General features: G+C 44.5%; 1 pseudogene; it reads right to left on the bottom strand.

Annotated features, from left to right (window-relative positions):
* Positions 1–62: 62 nt before the first annotated feature.
* On the bottom strand, positions 63–22,555 carry LOC120023235 (annotated as a pseudogene).
* Between the last annotated feature and the right edge of the window lie 1,625 nt (positions 22,556–24,180).

The following is a 24,180-nucleotide window of genomic DNA, read 5'->3' as shown; positions in this document are numbered from 1 at the left end:
TATAGTTTCATTAAGGAACACTGTATTTTACAGTTTGTGAAGATCAAACAGAAGCAGGTGCCTTATTTTGCCCTGGTGAGACAAAGACACTTCTGGGGAACTAAATAAGTATATCTCTCTGCCCCATTCTCATCATAGTGGATGTGACAGGAGCCTCCATTTGTCTGGACTGGTGTCATAACTTGATATCCTCTGAAAAAAAGTAACAAAACACCACAAGAATTATAATAACCTCAAACACACATATGCCATGCATTTATTTCTTTGGGGCTCTCGAGTGGCACAGCAGTCTAAGGCACTGCATCTCAGTGCTAGAGACATCACTACAAACACCCTGGTTCGAATCCTGGCTGTATCCCTGTGCGATAGGGCGACGCACAATGTTCCTTTTAGGTCCTCATATAGACAACATGAATTTATGCATTGATTTGTAATAAATAAGCAAGCTCCATCTCTCTTTTACTCTCACCTGGAATCATACACTCTTTCCCGGAGTGTAACTGCTCAGCACCAGCTAGTTCCCTCTCTGCCACTTGAAGAAGAGGCGTCAAGTAGCACCATCGGGCAGGCAGGCCTTGTGGTCCCGCATCAGGTCCCGGCTCAAAGTTACAGTGGTTCCCAGAGTGCAGTGTGGCATACAGCAGGAAAGGGTCACCCTCAGAACTGTCAAACAACCAGAGGTGTCAAGATCCAAACAAACCCAAAGAATACACAATGTATTGCACACAAATACACAGAGAGGACAAAACATTAAGAACACCTTTCTAATACTGCGTTGCCTAATATGATCCTCCAGAAAGCTTTGGTTTGTAAAGACATAGGACTGATTTTGTAAGACAGAGTATACAGCTGAATTAACATGTCAGTGAAGAAGCAGTGGGCCTTCTGCTGGACCAGGCTCATGTCATGTCTGTCCCAGCTGCGTGAGGGCCGCTGCATGTGCTTCCTCCACAGGACCAGAATGACCAGGCTCTGTCGCTCCAGTTCTGACACCACCACCAGGAGCTGCATGTAAACACAAAGACATTTAGCCATCATCACTTATGTCACACCACGGTCCTTTTAATTAGGCACCAAACAGAACACAATGTATTTAAAAGGACTACAAATTTCTTTGCAAATTTTAACAAAATGTTTATTGCATGCCAGCCTTAATAAACATTATTTTGCTTTTAGAAGATCAACAAAGGTTAGCTAATATAATGCATTGCATTTAGGGTGAACATTCTCCTATCCTTCAATGTAAGATTTTCATGAATGAAAGAACACAATGCATTCGCCCATTGGGATGAATACTCAGTCCGTGATGTGTTAATACCTTCATTCACTTCCTCTGTAGGGAATTTCCCTGGTTGAGTCTGAGACAATTGACACATATTATATATTGTTTTTTTAACCTTTATTTAACTATGCAGGTCAGTTAAGAACAAATTCTTATTTACGATGACGGCCTACATCAGCTATAGAGAAATTAATTATCTCAATGCTTAACCATTGTTTTGGCTTTTTTTGGTATTAACTATTGGTTTACTCAGGTAGGGTTGCAAAAATCCAGTAACTTTCCCAAATTTCCCTGTTTTTCCAGAAAACCCAGTTGGAGTTCCTGGACAACCCTACTCAGAGGTGATGATGATGGGAGTTATTTTCTACAGGATATTGCATATTTTCCACTTTTGACAAAAAAAGGGGAAATTAAAAAGCTGATTGCAATCTTTATATTACTTTGCTATCAATTTGCACCTGTTTGACTGAGATAATTACTTTTTTTGTCTCATTCATCTCATCTCCTCTGCAACTTTTCCCTAGGTTCCTTGCTGCAAATGAGAATATGTTCTCAGCCAACATACATGGTGAAATAAGGGTTAAATAAAGAGGACCTGTGCAAACACCATGCCATTATTTAGCACTTTTTAAAAAGATCACACCTAGGGCCGTGGCAGTCATGAAATTTTGTCCGCCGGTTATTGTCATGCAAAAGTTCATTAACATAAACATGTTTAGCATCTCCAGGCCTCCACACATTCAAGCAGCATACAAGTGTAAGGTTCTGCTTTTCTTTTCTTAGTCAACCTTGTGTTCTTTTTCTTTGTGTTCTGGAACGTAGTTCTGTCTTTCATTTTTGTTCATTGATTTCACCTGTGTTCGTTTCTCACCTGGTCTCATCAGCTCCCTATTTAGTTCAGTTCTTTCTCTTTGAATGGTAGTGAGGTATTGTTTGTTTTTGTCTGCCTACCTGTGTTTGACCATTGCCTGCGACCACGTTCCTGCCTTCTGCGAAGGCTTAATAAACATCTGCTGTGCTCCGTGTGTGTGAATCTACACCTTTTTCTCCCTGAGTATTCATTACAACAAGCTGGTGATGCACGCCTTTGGAACATCTACATTTAAGTTGAATAAATCAATTTAATATACACCATGACAATAAATCCATTATTTATTTTAGGCAGGTCTAAAGAAACATGACATGAAGAAAATGTATTTCAGAAGAACAGAATATGTTTTGGCCTACTGTATGTTATCTGGCTATACGTCACGCCATAGGCTGTAGGCTTGTACATTTAACTATCAGTGGAGGCTCCTCATAAGAGGAAAGGGAGGACCATCCTCTTCAGTGAATTTCATAAAAATAAAAATAGTCAAATATTTTAAAAAGTTATAATTTTTATACTGAACTAAAATATAAACTCAACATGTAAAGTGTTGGTCCTATTTTTCATGATCTGAAATAAAAATTCCCTGAAATTTTGCATACACACAAAAAGCTAATTTCTCAAATTTTGAGCACAAATGTCTTTACATTTCTGTTAGTGACAGGTGTGACATATCAAGAAGCTGATAAAACAACATGATCATTACACAGGTGCACTTTGTGCTGGCGACAATAAAAGGCCACTCTAAAATGTGCAGTTTTGTCACATAACACAATGCTACAGATGTCTCAAGATTTGAGGGAGCGTGCAATTAGCATGCTGACTGCATATTAGCATGCTGTTAGCATGCTGACTGTCCACCAGAACTGTTGCCAGAGAATTGAATGTTAATTTCTCTACACAAGCCGCCTCCAACGTTGTTTTTGAGAATTTGGCAGTAGGTCCAACCTGCCTCACAACCGCAGACCACGTGTAACCATGCCAGCCCAGGACCTCCACATCCAGCTTCTTCACATTCGGGATCGTCTGAGACCAGCCACCCAAACAGCTGATGAAACTGAGGAGTATTTCTGTCTGTAATGAAGCCCTTTTGAGGGGAAAAACGAATTCTGATTGGCTGTGCCTGGCTCCCCAGTGAGTGGGTAGGCATATGCCTTCCCAGGCAACACTCATGGCTCAGCCCCTGCCCAGTCAGGTGAAATTAGGGCCTCATGAATTTATTTCAATTGACTGATTTCCTTATGTCAAATTAAATCAAACTTTATTTGTCACGTGCGTCGAATACAACAGGTGTAGACCTTACAGTGAAATGCTATATACAGGCACTGGTTAGTCGGGCTAATTGAGGTAGTATGTACATGAATGTATAGTTAAAGTGATATGCATATATGCTAAACAGAGTGTAGCAGCAGCGTAAAAGAGGGGTTGGGGGGGCACAATGCAAATAGTCCGGGTAGCCATTTGATTACCTGTTCAGGAGTCTTATGGCTTGGGGGTAAAAGCTGTTGAGAAGCCTTTTGGTCCTAGACTTGGCGCTCCGGTACCGCTTGCCGTGCGGTAGTAGAGAGAACAGTCTATGACTGGGGTGGCTGGGGTCTTTGACAATTTTTAGGGCCTTCCTCTGACACCACCTGGTGTAGAGGTCCTGGTTGGCAGGCAGCTTAGCCCCAGTGTAGTACTGGAACGTACGCACTACCCTCTGTAGTGCCTTGCGGTCAGAGGCCGAGCAGTTGCCGTACCAGGCAGTGATGCAACCAGTCAAGATGCTCTCGATGTTGCAGCTGTAGAACCTTTTGAGGATCTCAGGACCCATGCCACATCTTTTTAGTTTCCTGAGGGGGAAAAGGATTTGTCATGCCCTCTTCACGACTGTCTTGGTGTGTTTAATGGATTTATTGTCATGGTGTACATTCTAGTTTGTTGGTGATGTGGACACCAAGGAACTTGAAGCTCTCAACCTGCTCCACTACAGCCCCGTCGATGAGAATGGGGGCGTACTCGGTCCTCCTTTTCCTGTAGTCCTCAATCATCTCCTTAGTCTTGGTTACGTTGAGGGATAGGTTGTTATTCTGGCACCACCCGGCCAGGTCTCTGACCTCCTCCCTAATGGCTGTCTCTTCGTTGTCGGTGATCAGGCCTGCCACTGTTGTGTCTTCTGCAAACTTAATGATGGTGTTGGAGTCGTGCCTGGCCACGCAGTCGTGGGTGAACAGGGAGTACAGGAGGGGACTGAGCACGCACCCCTGGGGGCTCCAGTGTTGAGGATCAGCGTGACAGATATGATGCAACCTACCCTCACCAAATGGGGGCAGCCCGTCAGGAAGTCCAGGATCCAGTTGCAGAGGGAGGTGTTTAGTCCCAGGGTCCTTAGCTTAGTGATGAGCTTTGAGGGTACTATGGTGTTGAACGCTGAGCTGTAGTCAATGAATAGCATTCTCACATAGGTGTTCCTTTTGTCCAGGTGGGAAAGGGCCGCGTGGAGTGCAATAGAGATTGCATCATCTGTGGATCTGTTTGGGCGGTATGCAAATTGGAGTAGGTCTAGGGTTTCTGGGATAATAGTGTTTATGTGAGCCATTACCAGCCTTTGGAAGCACTTCATGGCTACAGACGTGAGTGCTACGGGTCTGTAGTCATTCAGGCAGGTTGCCTTAGTGTTCTTGGGCACAGGGACTATGGTGGTCTGCTTTAAACATGTTGGTATTTCAGACTCAATCAGGGACATTTTGAAAATGTCAGTAAAGACACCTGCCAGTTGGTCAGCACATGCCCGGAGCACACATCCTGTTAATCAGTCTATCCTCACGGCCTTGTGAATGTTGACCTGTTTAAAGGTCTTACTCAAATCAGCTACGGAGAGCGGGATCACACAGTCATCCAGAACAGCTGATGCTCTCATGCATGCTTCAGTGTTGCTTGCTTCGAAGCGAGCATAGAAGTGATTTAGCTCGTCTGGTAGGCTTGTGTCACTGGGCAGCTCTCGCGGCTGTGCTTCCCTTTGTAGTCTGTAATAGTTTGCAAGCCCTGCCACATAAGACGAGCGTCGGAGCCGGTGTAGCACGATTCAATCCTAGCCCTGTATTGGTGCTTTGCCTGTTTGATGGTTCGTCAGAGGGCATAGCAGGATTTCTTATAAGCTTCCAAGTTAGAGTCCCGCACCTTGAAAGCGGCAGCTCTACCTTTTAGCTCAGTGTGAATGTTTCCTGTAATCCATGGCTTCTGGTTGGTGTATGTACGTACAGTCACTGTGGGGACGATGTCCTCGATGCACTTATTGATAAAGCCAGTGACTGATGTGGTGTACTCCTCAATGCAATCGGAGGAATCCCGGAACATGTTCCAGTTTGTGATAGCAAAACAGTTCTGTAGTTTCGCATCTGCTTCATCTGACCACTTTTTTATAGACCGAGTCACTGGTGCTTCCTGCTTTAATTTTTGCTTGTAGGCAGGAATCAGGAGGATAGAATTGTGGTCAGATTTACCAAATGGAGGGCGAGGGAGAGCTTTGTACGCATCTCTGTGTGTGGAGTACAGGTGATCTAGATTTTTTTCCCTCGGGTTGCGCATTTAACATATTGATAGAGATTAGGTAAAACTGATTTAAATTTCCCTGCATTAAAGTCTCCGGCCACTAGGAGCGCTGCCTCTGGGTGCTCGATTTCCTGTTTGCTTATTTCCTTATAAGTGCGGTCTTAGTGCGGTCTTAGTGCCAGCATCCACCTGTGGTGGTAAATAAACAGAATATCCATGTCATCATTCAGTCACGATTCCGTGAAACATAAGATGTTACAGTTTTTGATATCCCACTTGTAGGATATTCATGGTCGTACCTCGTCTAATTTATTTTCCAATGATTGTACATTGGCGAGTAATACTGACGGTAATGGCAGCTTTCCCACTCGCCTTCTGTGGATCCTTACGAGGCACCCCGCTCTGTGTCCTCTGTACCTGTGTCTCTTTCTCTTGCCAATAATGGGGATGTTGGCCTTGTCGGGTGTTAGCAGTACATCCTGTTCGTCCTGCTTGTTGAAGAAAAAATCTTTGTCTAACCCGAGGTGAGTGATTGCTGTCCTGATATGCAGAAGCCATTTTTTGCCGTAAGATACGGTGGCAGAAACATTATGTACAAAATAAGTTACAAATAACCCGAAAAACCCCCACATAATAGCACAATTGGTTCGGTGCCCGTAAAACTGCTGCCATTTCTTCCGACGACATTTATATGAACTGTAACTCAGTAAAATCGTTTAAATTGTTGCATGTTGTGTGTATATTTTTGTTCAGTATAGATAAAACTATACTAAATATATTGAAGTCACCAAATAATTTATTTTAAAAAACTGTTTTGCAATTGTCTACAGTTGCCTCAGCAGTATTCTGTAGGGGAGCACCATGGTGTAGCCGGAGGACTGCTAGCCTCCGTTCTCCTCTGGTCACATTGACTTCAATACAAAACCTAGGAGGCTTATGGTTCTCACCCCCTTCCATAGACTTACACAGAGATTATGACAACTTCCGGAGGACATCCTCCAACCTATCAGAGCTCTTGCAGCATAAACTGACATTTTGTCCACCAAATCAAAGGATCAGAGAATTAATCTAGTCCTGAAATCATAAGCTTTGGTCACTGGAACTCTTCCAAGTTAAGGTAAGCATTTGTTTTTATTAATGTATTGCCACCGGGGCCGGCCAGTGTAACTGCTAAACTGATTTCTGACTGTACACTGTACTGCATGATTTTAGCGGGTTTATTAGTAGTTCTAGTTGACTATGATGTGACAACGATGTAGGCTGTGTGTAGCGGTTAGCGGTCATGATATGACGTTTTGGCTAGGAAAGGTTTTTTCACCTGGTCACAGACAGCTGATGTGTTGTGCAAGCGAAGGGAAAAGGTGAGGAGGAGACTGAATAGATAGTTGCGAGAAGTAATTATATACAGTATAGGCCTACAACGAGCAAAGTGATCATGCTGTTTTTATGTGGCTGCTATGAAAGTGAACTGTTAGCGTGTGATTAGGGGTGTATTCATTCCACCTATTCTGTTGAACCTTCACCTCACTAAAAACCCGGGTTCGATCCCAGGCTGTGTCACAACCGGTTGTGACCGGGAGTCCGATAGGGCGGTGCACAATTGGCCCAGCTTCGCCTGGGCTAGGGAAGGGTTTGGATGGGCACCTGCAGGCTGGCTTCGGTCGTCAGTTGGACGGTGTCTCCTCCAACACATTGGTGGGGCTGACTACCGGATTAAGTGGGCGGGTGTTAAGAAGTGCGGTTTGGTGGGTCATGTTTCGGAGGACGCATGACTCGACCTTCGCTTCTCCCGAGCCCGTTGGGGAGTTGCAGCGATGAGACAAGATCGTAATTGGATCGCAATTGGATATCACAAAATTGGGGAGAAAAGGGGTGTAAACTAAAAATAATAAATAAAAGAATGATGACATTCAATGCTGCAAAAATGTTTTGATACCCTTTCCCAGATCTGTGCCTCGACACAATCTTGTCTCGGAGCTCTACGGACAATTCCTTCGACCTTATGGCTTGGTTTTTGCTCTGACATGCACTGTCAACTGTGGGACCTTACATAGATAGGTGTGTGCCTTTCCAAATCATGTTGAATCAATTTAATTTACCCCAGGTGGACTCCAATCAAGTTGTAGAAACATCCCAAGGATGGTCAATGGAAACAGGATGCACCTGAGCTCAATTTCTAGTCTCATAGCAAATGGTCTGAATACTTATGTAAATAAGGTATTTCAGTTTTATTTTTAATAAATTTGCTAAATTTTCTAAAAGCCTGTTTTCGCTTTGTCATTATTGGGTATTGTGTGTAGATTGATGAGGGGAACAAATTATGTAATACATTTTAGAATAAGGCTGTAACGTAACAAAATGTGGAAAAAGACAAACATTTCTGAATATACTCAGTCCATCATTACTTTAGGCCTATGTATAAGGTCTAATTTGCATATGGGTGTTTGGAATTAATCATCACCTCTGAAAGTGCTGTCCATTTCATTGCACTCTCTTGGCATTCTCTCAACCAGCTTCACAAGTTAGTCACCTGGAATGCATTTCAATTAACAGGTGTGCCTTGTTAAAAGTTAATTTGTGGAATTACATTTACGTCATTTAGCAGACGCTCTTATCCAGAGCGACTTACAAATTGGAAAGTTCATACATATTCATCCTGGTCCCCCCGTGGGGAATGAACCCACAACCCTGGCGTTGCAAGCGCCATGCTCTACCAACTGAGCCACACGGGACCTTCTTAATGCATTTCTTAATGCATTTGAGCCAATCAGTTGTGTTGTGACAAGGTAGGGCTGGTATACAGAAGATAGCCCTATTTGGTAAAAGACCAAGCTCATATTATGGTGTCGTGTCTTTGACTATGCCAGATTAATTGCTATGACATGCTATTCTATAAAATAATTTCTCCGTAATTAATATTACCTGATTGAACTAATCATGTAAATATTAATTAACTAGAGAGGGACACCACGAAAGAATATTTATAGCGCTGTTATCTTCCGAATAAACTCTTAAAGATTTAGTAAGATTTTACATCCATAACAGTCACATTAATCGTCATTTTATTCAGTCTCATCTGAAAGTTGTAAATCCTTGATTATCTGCAAGAATCCTGGCTAACAAGTTGAATCAGCAATACAAAATTGGGTTTAATTATTTATTTACTAAATACCTAACTAATCACACAGAATCACACATACACAATGAAATCATAACTTGATCACAAATTACGTCACAGAAAAACGTCCCTAGCGGGCGGAATAGATATGACAGCTTGTTACACAAAGAAAAGGGGCGGGATTTTAGTGAAAGAGCGGGAGACTGGAACAGAGGCGAAGCTGTGCTATCGTAAATACAGTATCTTATGCATTCTAAATTACCGCCCATTTGAAGAGGAAAATGCAATAAATATTTACTCTGAGCTGCGCTTCAGTAGGTTGGTGGTAGATGGACCGTGTCGCCAACCCGAGTCCTCTGTCCTTTGAAGAATGTCTCTGGTAGTCACGGGATACGTTGGAGGAACGTTGTGTGTAGTAGACGGGATACTCGGACTGTCCTTCCTAACCTGCGTTTAGCTGTTGCTAACTCAACGGCTAGGAGATATCACTTCTGTAGTGAATACGAGTTCAAAGTTCATACCATTCACAATCAAAGTCCATGCTGATGTTGGCTTAGTTCTGTAGTTATTATCTGAACCATTCTGACACCGGACCGTCATCCTAGTGTACCCGGAACAGCGAGTTATATTCTTGTCAATGGCTTTTATAGTGGAGGGAGAGGGGTGTGTCTGAAAAGTTTATAACCCATTCCTCTTCACAGGGGCGGACCACTGTGAGCAGAGAAACTTATGAAAGTCCAGATCTCTCATTTGGAAGCTAAAATTACATTTCACCTCTTCATAAATAATGTCATATTCAAACATTTGAATTAAACAACAATTCCATGTGAATCCGATACCTCTGACGTTTAGACTTTCCACAGTAGAGTTTATGTCATTCTATCATTGATGAGAATGTGTCAGAGGGCAACCGAACTGACATAATATACCTTAAGTACCACCGCATATGTTCAGTTGGTCGGATTACCAGAATATAGTTCATTTCCCCCAACTTCTGATGTTACCCAGAATCTCTATGTTAACCCATGGGTTTCCTTATGTCACATCAGTTATAGTAGGGAGAGAGAAAAAGGGGGAAAGAGGTATTTATGACTGTCATAAACCTACCCACAGGCCAACGTCATGACAATGGCAAGAACAGCTCAAATAGACAAAGAGAAATGACAGTCCATCATTACTTTTAAGACATAAAGGTCAGTCAATACGGAAAATTCCAGAATTTCAAAAACCATCAAGCACTATGATGAAACTGGCTCTCATGATGACCAACACAGGAAAGGAAGACCCAGAGTTACGTCTGCTGCAGAGGATAAGTTCACTAGAGTTACCAGCCGCAGAAATTGCAGCCCAAATAAATGCTTCACAGAGTTCAATTAACAGACACATCTCAACATCAACTGTTCAGAGGAGACTGTGTGAATCAGGCCTTCATGGTTGAATTGCTGCAAAGAAACCAATACTAAAGGACACCAATAAGAAGAAGAGACTTGCTTGGGCCAAGAAACACGAGCAATGGACATTAGACCGGTGGAAAGCTGTCCTTTGGTCTGATGAGTCCAAATGTGAGATTTTTGGTTCCAATCACCGAGTCTTTGTGAGATGCAGAGTAGGTGAACAGATGATCTCCGCATGTTTGGTTCCCACTATGAAGCTTGGAGGAGGAGGTGTGATGATGTGATAGAGATACGCCTTCCCATCTGGTTTGCGCTTAGTGGGACTATCATTTGTTTTTCAACAGGACAATGACCCAACACACCTCCAAGAAGGAGAGTGATGGACCAAGAAGGAGAGTGATGGAGTGCTGCATCAGATGACCTGGCCTCCACAATCACCTGACCTCAACCCAATTGACATAGTTTGGGATGAGTTGGACCGCAGAGTGAAGGAAAAGCAGGCAAAAAGTGCTCAGCATATGTGGGAACTCCTTCAGAACTGTTGGAAAAGCATTCCAAGTGAAGCTGGTTGAGAGTGTGCAAAGCTGTCATCAAGGCAAAGGGTGGCTACTTTGAAAAATATAAAATATATATAAAATATACATTTTTGGTTACTACATGATTCCATATGTGTTATTTCATAGTTTTGGTGTCTTCACTATTATTCTACAATGTAGAAAATAGTAAAAATAAAGAAAAACCCTTGAATGTGTAGGTGTGTCCAAACTTTTGACTAGAACTGGAAGTGTTTGATGTGATTTTCGATTGCGTTTGCATTGATGTCAGAGTGGTTAGAGGGACAATAGAGCCCTGAGTACCAGGCCATTAGGACCTGGTGATCGTTAGCGAGTTGAGTACTACTAATGCATGTCCAGAGTGGATAAAAGGAGATTACCATGATTCAACGGCCACTTACAATTTTACTGGTGTCATGACTCAGGACTGCAGGTGTTGCAGTAATTTGGTCACCGCAACAGCCCTAATCACACCCTGTTCTCTTTCTGTCCACTCTAGATGAGGAAGTGTTGACCTGGGAACAGCCGGTGGATGTGGCTGTTTTCTGCTAACTCATCATGGGGGAAGTGAGCTTGGAGCAGCAGGTGTAAGGTTTACCAAGTAAAGCGTGAGACAAGAGTCATGAACTTTTAGCTGTAACCTGAAGTAATTTATATTTCTCACCTCATTGTTGTATCCGTTTTAGTTTCTCATTCTCTCTTCTACCAAGAAGAGGAAGATGGAAAAAAATAAACCCAGAATAATCATTTAATTACACAACGATTTCTATATTAAAAGTCATTGCTTATTGCAAATATCTGTTAATAGTAGATTCATGGTTTTACACACAAAAAAACTCCTACATGTCTAGTTGTCCGATGTGGTTGAGGCTGCAGACGTGTGGGTTGTGGAGATGTGGCCTTTAGCTCATAACTGGGATGGAAGTTTACCCCACACACACACTTGAAATACTGATGTTAGTCATGTGAGAACCGGAGAGGAAACCCCCTCAATAAGGCATCAGGGTCTGTAGGTGTGCTGAAACAATACTCTCTGTGCTGCGATTATACAAACACAGAACTCCTATATTTTTTAATATTTTTATTTATTTATTATTTATTTATTTATTTGAAAGCAGGGGATTAATATCTACTCTATGCAGTCAGTGACCTGAGGCCACAGCCCCTCCTGCTCACTTCACCTGTCAGAGAAACAATAATGCCACACAATTGTGGGGAGTTGGAGGGAGGAAAAGGAATGTCATTATTCACACTGTGTGGTCAGACTCTGTGGTGACTGAGGGTTCTGCTTACAGATAGAAACCCACAGAGTATGGTTAGGCTATGAAAAAATATATACCCATCTTTCCCACAGGATCCAATCTAAACAACAGCCTCCCACATCACCCTGCAGCTGTGACAATGCAATCTCCACTGTGTCTCAAGTGGGGGAAGACTGGGATTACAACTAAGTCACTTCAATGGAATTCAAGACGTTCCCTTTCAGGATATTTGTATTTGGCTCTATCCGAGGGGTCTATCCGAGGGGGAGGCAGGTAGCCTAATGGTTAGATACCCTAAATGCTATTGCCTGCAGTTGTGCTCTTGAGCAAGGCACTTAACCCCCCACAACAACAGCTCCTTGGGAGTCCAGTGAGGCAGCCACCTGCACCTCTTCTAAACCTGTATATGTATGTGTGTCTTCCTGAGGGGTTAGGTTAAAAGCGGAAATTAAATTTTGGTTGGACCTTGTGTGCAACTGACCGATAAAGTGATCTTAATGTTAATCCATTAATCTATATCTGCTGGTGTGGCTGTGCTCCATATTACCCCCTAGTGGCAAAAGGAGAGATGGTGGAGACATACTGTACATACAGTACATCCTATTCAGAATTACTTAATTGTACTGAGTCACAAATACAGAATAGGCACCCTTTAAATTCTGTAACTAGGAATTAGGTAATATTCACAGTGATTCCAGCCTTAGTCATTATATTGGAAAATCAACAAGTACTTTTCTCTCACAGATTCAACTAAACTGATGTTTGAGAGTATTTGTTTTAATGATGATGACTGATGCTCGACCACTCAAGTAGTAGAAAATTAAGGAAATCCACCCATTGCATTGGGAGATTTCTTTTTGAGTGACACGGACTGTGGTTTGCTTAGTTTGGAAGACAGAGGAAGAGTAACAGTGAGTCAGCATGAACCTCAAGCACACTAACATGAGCTGTTGCCTTGCCAACTGGAAATGGTAACACCAACTGTGGGTGTTCATTATGTTCTAATAGCTACTGTAGAGAGGGCAGGGAAGGAGAGAGAAGGGCAGGAGAAGGCATGGAAGGAGAGGGCTGGGCAGGGCATGGCACGGCACGGCAGGAGAGGGCAGGGCTGGGACTTGGAGATTCCATCAGGTGCAGTCTAATTGCATTGCAGAAGCCACATCAATAACACATCTCAACCTTATGTGTCAGATCTTATGGTCAGATCAACAGTGCCAACCTAGGCTCGGAACATTTCGTACCATCTTGCTCAGATTGTTGTTCCATTGAGTTTGGCAGGTCGCTGCCTTAAGAAAATAGACAAGGCCTTGCCTTAACTCATGACAATTATATATTCTGGATTCACACCGCCAGATATGAGAGATCTGGCAGAGCACTCACCATCTGCGACTGGTTCCCTTTGATTCCCATGTTGGCAATGTTGAAACCATCTATGACCATGTCAAAGGCCGGCTTCCACTTGACAAAGTTCTTGAAGCTCTCCAGCTCCTGGGAGAGGGAGAAACATTTGGTTACCCAAGCGACTGGTTTAAATATTTGGTGAAATGCTATGTGCTTCCATTTTAAATGTTTGTGCATGTCAAGTGCATATCATATGTAATATTGACATTTTTATGATGCATTTCAATGTCTCACAGCTATCAAATATCAAAATCTTAGGTGAAATATAAAGGGGCTGGGGGGGATTCACATGCTGGAACAATATCACTTCATGACAACATCAGACTTGAAAGTCACAAGCACCAGCTCACGTTGCATGCCTGACTGTACACAACAAGGATGAATTTTAGTAACAGGGCAAGACTTGCTCAATATTTACTGAACTTGACAGCCAGACCTTCCCTTTTTTTGTCATGTTTTTCTTTTCTTGTTTCCATTTCAATGGGAACCTGGACTGGCTCCAGATATGAGTCTGGCAGTACACAGTACAGTGGGGGAATTTCTGGCTGGACCACATGCCAACTCCAGGCCACACCTCTACATGTCTGTCTATCATGTACATTGTACACTGTATGTATGCATGCATTGGTCTCTCGTGTTGCCGTCACTGCTGCATTGGAAATAGAGATCCATTTACATTTCATTGGTAGGAGGTTGGTAAATACTGGTCATACATGTCTAAATCTAAAGTATTTTGCTGAACTAAAATGTTTCTTTAAAAAAAAGGATTTCATCACATGTATATGCAAATATGTTCCTCATGTTTCCAGAGAATGCAATGAGACTGACCAACTGCAGCCTACACACAGGAGATTACAGTAGGACACTGCAGAGTCCATTCATTGTTCAACAAATCATGTTGTATAAGTGTCTATTATACAATACTGTAGCCATGGGAACAGGCCACTACTTTCACTTCTTTGTCTCTGCGATGCAAATAGCCTGAGAAATCCCCCGCCACACCCCAACACAAACCTCAAAGTCCACCAGAACAACAGTACTGTATACCCTTGCAAAATTTTAACCATTCTTAAAGGTGGCTCCAACTGCTTGATTGTACTGTACCTTTGAGAATAAAAAATGCAGATAATAATTCTATAAAGAATTGTAGCTTATTTGACTAAAGCTAGTAACTTGTCCCTTGTAGCGTCAGCTGTGTGAATTGTGTCAGTTGCTCTGTCTAGTGGTGTCAATTTTTGTATATTTTCCATTTGGTTTACATTTTTTATATTATGCACTTCGAGATTATTCTGTATAATAAAAAGCACTTTGCAAATGTAATAAATTATTATTATTAATATTATTACTTTTATTTTAACAGCATTGCAGTGAGACATCTGTATAGAATGGAAAGGGGAAGAATATTTGGGGAATCCCTCTTTTGTGCAGAAGGGAGAAAGTTCTGAAATAAATAACATTCAGAAGTCAAGAAATGTTCAGGCCCTGTTTCAGGCCATAGACATTCATATTCATTAAGTGTCCATATACAGGCCTCTGTGATAAAAGCAGGATGTTAACATCTAGTTGACCAATAGGCTTGGGACGAGGTTACTTTCACATTTACTTCACCTCTACCTTATTAACACAGCTTGTTGTGTTGCTATCTACTCCCTGCAGCAAAAGCAGTTGTCATGGAGAGTTGAGGTAGCACAATGGGACTAGAAGAACTGGGAATTCTCAGAGGTTGTAGGGTCACGTGACTGGTGCCTAGATGTTGTTTGTTTGATGGAGTCTGATACAATGAATCTCCAGTGTAGTTCCATAATACCTTTTTTGCACTATTGGTTAGAGCCCGTAAGTAAGCATTTCACTGTAAGGTCTACACCTGTTGTATTCAGCGCACGTGACAAATAAACGTTGGTTTGATTTGATTGTGGGGGGAAAGGGTTTGGCAGAGCACAGCCTTCGCTTTGGCTCCCCCTCCTGTCCAGCTCAGGTGTTCGGCGTCGCTGGCCGTCTAGCTGCTGCCGAACCTGCTGCTGGCAATCGCCCTTCACTCATTAACCCCGTACTTGTCTCATCATCATTACACACATCTGGTTCCAATCCCCACTCTATCACTGCATATATACTCCCTCTGTCATTTGTCTTTGTCGGTCATTGTAAATGTTGCTTGTTTTATTATTTTGCATTTTGGGTTTCATCCCGCTTTTATATATGCTGCTTTAATAATAAATTCAGTAGTTCTAAACCTGAGACTGCCTCCTGCCTACTCCTCTCTACACTTGTGACAAGTAGGAAGAGATTATTTCACATTTGATGGCTCTTCATTGTTCTTGCACAATTAAGTTATCCATGTGGAAAAAGGACAGAAGTCTGAGAAACAATTTTATCAACAAGATAAAATGTCTAAAATCACTGAGGAGCCTACATATTAAATGCATTAGGCTACACAGTGACATTCGACAACTATTCTACAAAAATCCCCCAACCTCCCAAAACAAAAGTTGTAGATAACTATTTGTTCCACCCATGTCTGTGACCTAATAGTGTCTAGTCTAAAGCAAAATAAACCGGTTGTTTAAGTTCTATGGCTGGGTCTATATTCTAAAAAACCCTGTCAACTTGTTTCAAAATGTTACCATAAACTCTTTCTTGTCAGTGTAAGATTATTTTGTGTTTATGCTAAGCCTTTACCTCTAAAAGTATTGATTAGGACAGAAAGAGAAATTGGCTAAAACAAAGCAGTATTGTGAATCCTAGACAAAAATTATGCAGATGCTTTCAATTGGTTCTGAATGCATTGTTCTTGCACTGTTTCATGCGACAGATTTAACAAAAGTTGAACCTTGAAAAGAAAACACTGATGCTGCATAGGAGCATGCAAGGAGCAACGCTCCAGCCCCAGGACTGAAGGCGTTAGTTTTCAGTGCCCCACAGTGGTTTCACTACATAAACTACTCACTCATGTAGACATGGGGGGTTAGAGTCCACACACACACACACACACACACACACACACACACACACACACACACACACACACACACACACACACACACACACACACACACACACACACACACACACACACACACACACACACACACACACACACACAGAGCAGGCAGGGACTTTCCAGGGTCACTCATGTAAGAGCCTATTGAGGGCTGAAATGTGAAACTCTTTTGTGCAGCTTACAACTGCAGCGGGCTAAAAACTGTCCAAGCTGTGCACAGAAATAAACATGTCACAAAAAGCTAGTGTTACCTAAAGCAATAGAGAGGGATTACAGCTCAAAACAGGGATTTAACTGACATGCAGCAGCAGCGAATTGCATTTCCGTAAAATAAACTGCCATAAAATAGCTTATTACTTTATTATACAATATGCATATCTTTATCTATACTGAACATGCCAATTGCATGCTCGCTCAAAACTTGAGACATACGTGGCATTGTGTTGTGTGACAAAACTGCACATTTTAGAGTGGTGCAGGCCTACCGGCAGACTCTGTTTCCCCGGCTGCAGGAGGGCACAGAGGAGCTCCTCTGGGAAGTGATGGAGGTGTCTCGCCTGCTTTCCCTGCTCTTGAGGGATGTGGCCGGCGCCAATGGATGGGCCATGGCGCAGGTGGTTACCTCCCGGCGCCATCTCTGGCTGGCCCAATCCCGTCTGTCAGCTGCTCTCCAGAGCACATTTGCCACTCTCCCAATCACCCCAGGGCTGACGTTTGGCCCAGGGGTTGATGACATTCTGGAGCAGACCGATAAGGTTCGTAGGGACCGGGAGACCCTGAGACGGTTCATGCCGCCTCTTCAGGCCCGGGTCCAAGGCAGACGGACCGTCGCCACTCACCTGCACCCGAACGATAGTGGGGTCCCTCTCCTGCCCCATCGCCTCATGCTGAGGGACGACAGCAGGGAGGGGCACAGCGTGCGGTGGAGCAACAACCTGTCAACCGTCACCACCACAGGGACGTACCTGGGGAACCCAGGCGCACGGGGCACCAGAGGAGAGGCGGGCTACGGCAGGACCCCTGACACACCCTTCCCCGGCCTCGGCCGCTTCTCCCGGTCTCAAAGGGCAAAGTGGGGGGAGGGTGTGGAGTCCCACTAGGTGTTGTCCACAATGCTCGAGGGCTACCGACTCCAATTCCGGTGCCGGCCCTCATCCTTCAGGGACTTTTGTGTCACCACGGTGGCCGACCTCCTGAAAAAAAACCTGCGGCTGGAGATCTCCTCACTCCTGGACAAGTGTGCCATCCACAGGATCGAGACATCAGAATGGCTAGGTGGGTTCTACTCCACTTATTTTGTGCTCCCAAAAAGAGACGGAGGGTTCGACCAATTCTGGACCTCCAAAACCTCAATGCGTACTTCCATGTTCCTGTTCACCCAGCTCATTGGCAGTATCTCCGATTCGTTTTCGAAGGGACAGCTTACGAATTCATGGTTCTTCCCTTCGGCCTCTCCTTGGCACACGCACTTTCACAAAGTGCATGGACGCTGTCCTGGCACCTCTCATGTCCTGAGGATTGTTTATCCTCAATTACCTGGACGATTAGCTGATTTGTGCCCTGACCAGGACATAGGTCCTGTCAGACAGAGACATGCTCCTGACCCACATCGCGGGCTGGGTCTGACGCCCACCCAGAGGATGGCCTTCATTGGCATGGAACTGGACTCAGTTCTCATGAGAGCACGCCTGCCCACCAGAAGGGTTCAGGCGATCTTATCTTGTCTCGACCACTTTCAGCAGGAGCGGGTGGTATCCGCCCTGACCTGCCAACGCCTGTTGGGCTTGCTGACGGCGGCCTCGTTGCTGATTCCCCTGGGCCTGCTCCATCTCCGGCCTCTTCAACGATGGTTCAACTCCCACCGGCCGCACCCGAAGCGCCACCGTCACCGCCAGCTGTGGGTGACCGCACAGCATTCTTGAGGTGGCGCAGTCACTCCTTTCTCTCAGGTGGGTTGGAGATGCTGAGTATATGCCGTCGGGAGCTGGTCAGCACAGACGCCTCCCAGATCGGCTGGGGGGGTGTGACCAAGTTGGGCAGGTAGGCCAGCGGCTGTTGGCTATCCCCTTGAAGCAGCAGGCACATCAATACACTAGAGCTCCGAGATGTACTGCTGGCCCTGCGGTCTTTCCTTCCACATCTGAAGGGAAGACATGTTCTGGTGAGAACGAACAACACCACAGTGGTAGCTTACATCAACCATCAGGGTGGACTAAGGTCCCACCACCTCCATCTTATGTCACGGGAGCTCCTTCTCTGGGCTCAGGGACATCTAGTGTCTCTACGCGCAGCACACATACCTGGCATCCTGAATGTAGCTGTGGATATGTTCTCAAGGGAGGGCCTGCCAACATGGGACTGGAGTTGCACCTGTGGGACAAGTTCGGGAGGTCGCAGGTGGACCCATTTGCCTCCCTGGACAATGCACACTGCCTCCTGTGGTACTCCATGTCAGAGCCACCAGGGCCTCTGGGCTTGGATGCTCTGGCTCAGGATTGGCCAGGGCTGGAGCTTTACGCATTCCCCCCTTTTCCCCTGATCCAGGCTGTGCTGGACAGAACCAGAATGGTGGAGCATCGTATGCTGCTGGTGGCCCCATACTGTCCCAGACGACCCTGGTTCAGCCTTCTCCTTGCCCTGTTGACTGGGACACCTTGGCAACTGCCCCTGAGACCCAACCTGCTGTCTCAGGCTGGGGGAACTCTGTGGCATTCAAGACCACACCGCCTCAGTCTGTGGCACCAATGGTCCATTTACAGGAGGGCGCAATGTGCTACCGGATGGACTCCGGTGGGAGGAGTATATCTCTCCGCCTCAACCCTTCATTCCTCCCGAAGGTTCTGTCAGACAAACATGTGAACATCCCTTTAATCCTGTCTGCTTATGACCCCCCCGGCAGTGGCGGGGGAGCCTGGGCCTCCCTCCGGCAGGCTGTGCCCTGTGCGGGCACTGGCTGCCTATGTGGAGCGGACACGGTCAGTGAGAACAACAGACCAGCATTTGTCTGCTATGGTGAGAGAGTCCTGGGGGCTGGGCTATCAAAGCAGAGGCTCTCTCACTGGATCATAGACACGATTACGACAGCATACCGCCTGGCTGGCAGGCCAGTGCTGGGACCTGAGGTGACACATTCAACACGAGGTGTGGCTGCGTCCTGGGCTCTACTGAGACGAGTGCCCCTCGCTGATATCTGTGCTGCGGCCAGCTGGGCTTCATCTTCCAACTCTTCTAAGTACTATCGGGTAAATGTGGCACCTCCCTCTGCGGTTGGTTCAGCGGTCCTGGGCATCGCCTCCCCTTCCGGGGACTGTGCTGTGACCCCCCTTCCACTTTGACGGCCCCTGTGTCTCGATCCCTCGCTGAGACTTTGCTGCAGGCTGGCTAGGTCCCTCTAGCACCGACTAAATCTGGTACGGGTATACCAATATATTGGAGTGATCCAATATAGTGAAACATAACGAAGGTTACGTATGTAGCAACAGTTATGTGAGCTATATGGATCACTCTAATCCTCTAGGGTGCTAGAGGCACCTCAAAAATGATGTCGAGAACATGTGTCACGGCCATGGGGTCTATATATAGGGGCGTGACACAGGTGTACATGGGAGTAAATCTATAAATCCTCACTTCGGATTTATCCCTCTGCCGCGGAGTAATACCAACATATTGGAGTGATCCATATAGCTCACATAACCACGGTTACATACGTATCCTTCGTTTTTCATGGTTCGGGTTAGGCCCTTTAGTTCCAGTGAAGGGAAATCTTAATGCTACAGTATACAATGACATTTTAGATGATTCTTTGCTTCCAACCTTGTGGCAACAGTTTGGGGGAAGGCCCTTTCCTGTTTCAGCATGACAATGCCCCTGTGCCCAAAGCGAGGTCCATACAGAAATCGTTCGTCGAGATCGGTGTGGAAGAACTTGACTTGCCTGCACAGAGCCCTGACCTCAACCCCATCGAACACCTTTGGGATGAATTGGAATTGAATTGGAAGGCCGTTATAGCAGCCAAAGGGGGACCAACTCCATATTAATGACCATGATTTTGGAATGAGATGTTCGACGAGGAGCTGTCCACATACTTTTGGTCATGTAGTGTATCGGTACAAAAAGGAATTCCCATGCTCCCATTAAGACAAAACAGAATTAACAAGGTGTTTTCCCCACAGTAGTCTGTAGGTTATATTGTGTATAAAGGCTTGCACACATCGCAATGAATGAGTATCTAGCGTTCGTCTGCCGATCGTTCAGCGTGCTGTGTTTTAAGTACCACCCGCGGTAGACGTCTGGCTGCCAACATTTTCACAAAATTCTACATGTAAAATCAGTGGGCAAATTACGTTCAGAGGTGCTAAGTACTCTCAGACTGTAAATGCTATTGGTGTGTCTGAGCCCTAAGAAGCATTGGGTACATAAGATAAGACTCAGTCTCTAAGAATTGTATGTTTCCTCCCATGCGTCTGAAGATTTCTTATTGAAGAAACATAAATGGCCACATATAGGAACAGTGATAAATGGAGGTAAGCTAGATACTGCACAATTATTTTGATCTGAGAAGAGCCTACAAGCAGCTATCATCAAACACTGCATTTAGACAGGCGGCCCAATTCGGATATTTTTGACCAATCACATTAGATCTTTCCACATCAGCTCTTTTTCTGAGCTGATCTGATTGGTCAAAAGACCAATTAGTGAAAAAACTATCAGATTTGGGCTGCCTGTCTAACAAAGCCAATGAGGTGCAACAGGTCTTTGCCAGTAAAGGCTGAAATGTATTTTGTCACCTACATATTGACCAGCCTTTGCTAGTGTCTGCAATGTGTGGCTGGACTGAGCTGACTGACTATAGCGGGCTCAGTGAGGGATACATAGAGAGACACAGGGAGCTAAATGTGCTGCAACTGGAAATCCCCCCCTGATCAGCAAGATCCACCCTGAACAACACTGTATCACGCAATAATGCATTTCTCAGCTGATTAGTTTGACCAATACTTTAAAAATGTTTGCCCAAACATCCAGCACCAAATGAATAGTTCAATGCAAAATCAAAAATTTGCAAATCTCACTGCATGCATCTGGAGAAATGCAGGAGAAATCTACAGTTGCTTGACATTACCAACCCTCTGCCATTAAATTCACATCGTGCAGACTTGGTTTAATACGACACTAGCACCATCTACTGGCCATTGTATCTATCTACTTTTACATGATGTGTTTGTTCAACCAAATGTATTCAAAAGGATCGGCTGATAAAAAAAACATAAAGCTGACCTGTAGTGCAGACAGTTTGCATAATGTGTTTGGACACTATCAGTGTGGTGATAGACAAGAGGGAGACAAATAAGAAAGAAAAAGAGGTTCCCAAACCTCTGGAGTGGTCTCATTTAAGACATCTCTGCCTTGGATGACATCCCCCATAACCCTGTCCTTGAGCTGGGCGTACTCCTCCGGACTCTGTGATGAATTCCAGCTCTGCCTGACAGCTCAGACACAATCCCCTGGTTACAGGGGGTAAAGAGGCCAGAGGTAAAAAATTATTTCAATTTTCCAGCCATCTAGATTTCTTATAGAAGTAGCCTATGAAGTGCTGATTAAAACTCTGAATTCATTAGGTCTAATGGTTTAATGACGAGGAGAATGTTTATGTCGTTACCTGGGATCTACGGTGGACCAGCTTCCACTCCACTTCTGGTCTAGAAGATTGGCAGGAGAGAGGAAGATATCATCATCAAACTAAAATAGGCACAACCCATGCTTTGTTCCAATAATATTGTGTGATTGTAGGCCTATTCAGTAACCTATACTCAGGATTTACCTCTCAAACCAAGCTTTGATATCTTTAGCCAGAGTCTCCATGGGATAGATCTGGTTGTCTCTATATGAAGCAGGATGGACTGCGATGGCATCGATGGCATCGCCGTAGTTACGCGGTGATGGCCCTCTTGATGGGTGTGATAGCGCCTCTTTCCAGCGTTCTGATCTGCTAAAGCCCTTTATGAGCAGGCTGGAGGCCCTGGTGTCTAACGTCATGATCTGGCTCCTCATGATGTCATACTTGTTAAACACCTCCAAGTGGTGGCCACTGCTGACACACAGGGTGAGGTATTGAAGAAGCAGCTCGTAAGACAGTGTCCCGGTATCCATTGCAAAATAGGGACTTGGCCATGCTAATGTCTGTCCCATCGGCCAGCATTGATGCCATCATCGTCAAAGCGATCGGGGTTCGGTGAAGTCAATTTGAGTCTCTCCCTTTCTGAGGCAGTGAGAGGGTGGTCTGGGGGTTCCACTCTCTTATTCTTTCTGGGGAAGTCTGGTTCTTCCTCCTACAGGGCTGCCTCAGCCCTCTTCTTTTGGTATTCAGCAGTTATCTTAGCTGTTCCAGCAGCAAACACTGACTTGGGAAAAGGGGGCCTCTCTCTGATATTGAAGTCCCTCTGTCTGTCTTCTTTCCTGTTGGTACCTTCATGTCTACTCACTCCTTTCATGCATAATAGTCTGGTGCAACCTGATAGCTTGCTAATCACATTATTTAGGGGAATAAAGCCAGGAGTGCTGGGATGAGAGTGTGGGCTAATGTATTTGACGTTTTCTTGGTTTTGATATCAGGAAGGAGTCCATTGTTTACAGAAAATATTTTGATGATACTAACTACTTTAACAATATTATTTTGTACACACTGTCAGTGTCAGCTGTGCGGTCTCATGCCTCTGTTGTATCAAAAACAGTTAAGTGAAGTTCAAACTAACATTAGCTAGCTAGCTGGAAGTGTCAAGACACATCCGTTGTCATTTCCTACAAGTAACAACCAGTTAACAGCTGATAATAACAGGTTTAATTATTTTATTCTTTGGCTGATAATTTGACTAAATAATATAGCTGAAGAAGAATTTACGGAGTATTGAGAATGAATGCCTGTGATCAGAAAGTTGAATTTCATGATAGCCGACAAACCCATTGCAGGATTAGACAGATGGGTATACAGAGAAGATTTACTTGCAGGATTAGACAGATGGGTATACAGAGAAGATTTACTTGCGTCCCGTTAGAGGTTGGGATGTTGATGTTGTAGTTTCAATGAGCAAGGCAGAGGCAAAACGCCTGATATGGACAGTGATGCTGCAGAGATGGCAGGAGCAGTGGAATAGAGATACTAAGGGCAGGCATTTATTTCAAGTACAGAGGAAAGCTTGGGAGGGGAGGACGGCAGGAAGGGACAGAAGAGAGGAGGCTATTTTTACAAGATTAAGGGTAGGACACAGCCAGTAGTCCTTAAATGTGATAGGAAAGCATCCAACAGGAAAGTGTGATTATTGCCAGGAAACAGAAACGGCGGAGCATGTATTGCTACAGTGTGGGCAGATCACGTATGAGGGAGAATTTTAATTATTTTATTTTATTTAACCCTTATTTAACTTGGCAAGTCAGTTCAGAACAAATTCTTATTTACAATGACGGCCTTCCCCGGCCAAACCCGGATGACGCTGGGCCAATTGTGCGCGGCCCTATGTGACTCCAATCACAGTCGGTTGTGATACAGCCTGGAATCTAACCAGGGTCTGTAGTGACGCTGGAGAAGGGGATACAGGAAATTAGTTTAAAGAGTATATTGAGGAGAACGTCATTAGATATAGTCTCAAATATTTAATATTTTTTAAGAGCAACGGGGCAGGTAGAATTTTGTTTCTCCGTCTCTGGTCTACACCCCCAGTACAGTAGGTGGCGGTAATGTACCATAACGTTGGATGTAAAGCGCCGATAAACCCCACCGA

The sequence above is a fragment of the Salvelinus namaycush genome, chromosome 28 (genome assembly GCF_016432855.1).
Source record: "Salvelinus namaycush isolate Seneca chromosome 28, SaNama_1.0, whole genome shotgun sequence".
NCBI classification, from domain to species: Eukaryota; Metazoa; Chordata; class Actinopteri; order Salmoniformes; family Salmonidae; genus Salvelinus; species Salvelinus namaycush.
This window is presented reverse-complemented; position numbering and strand designations above follow the sequence as displayed.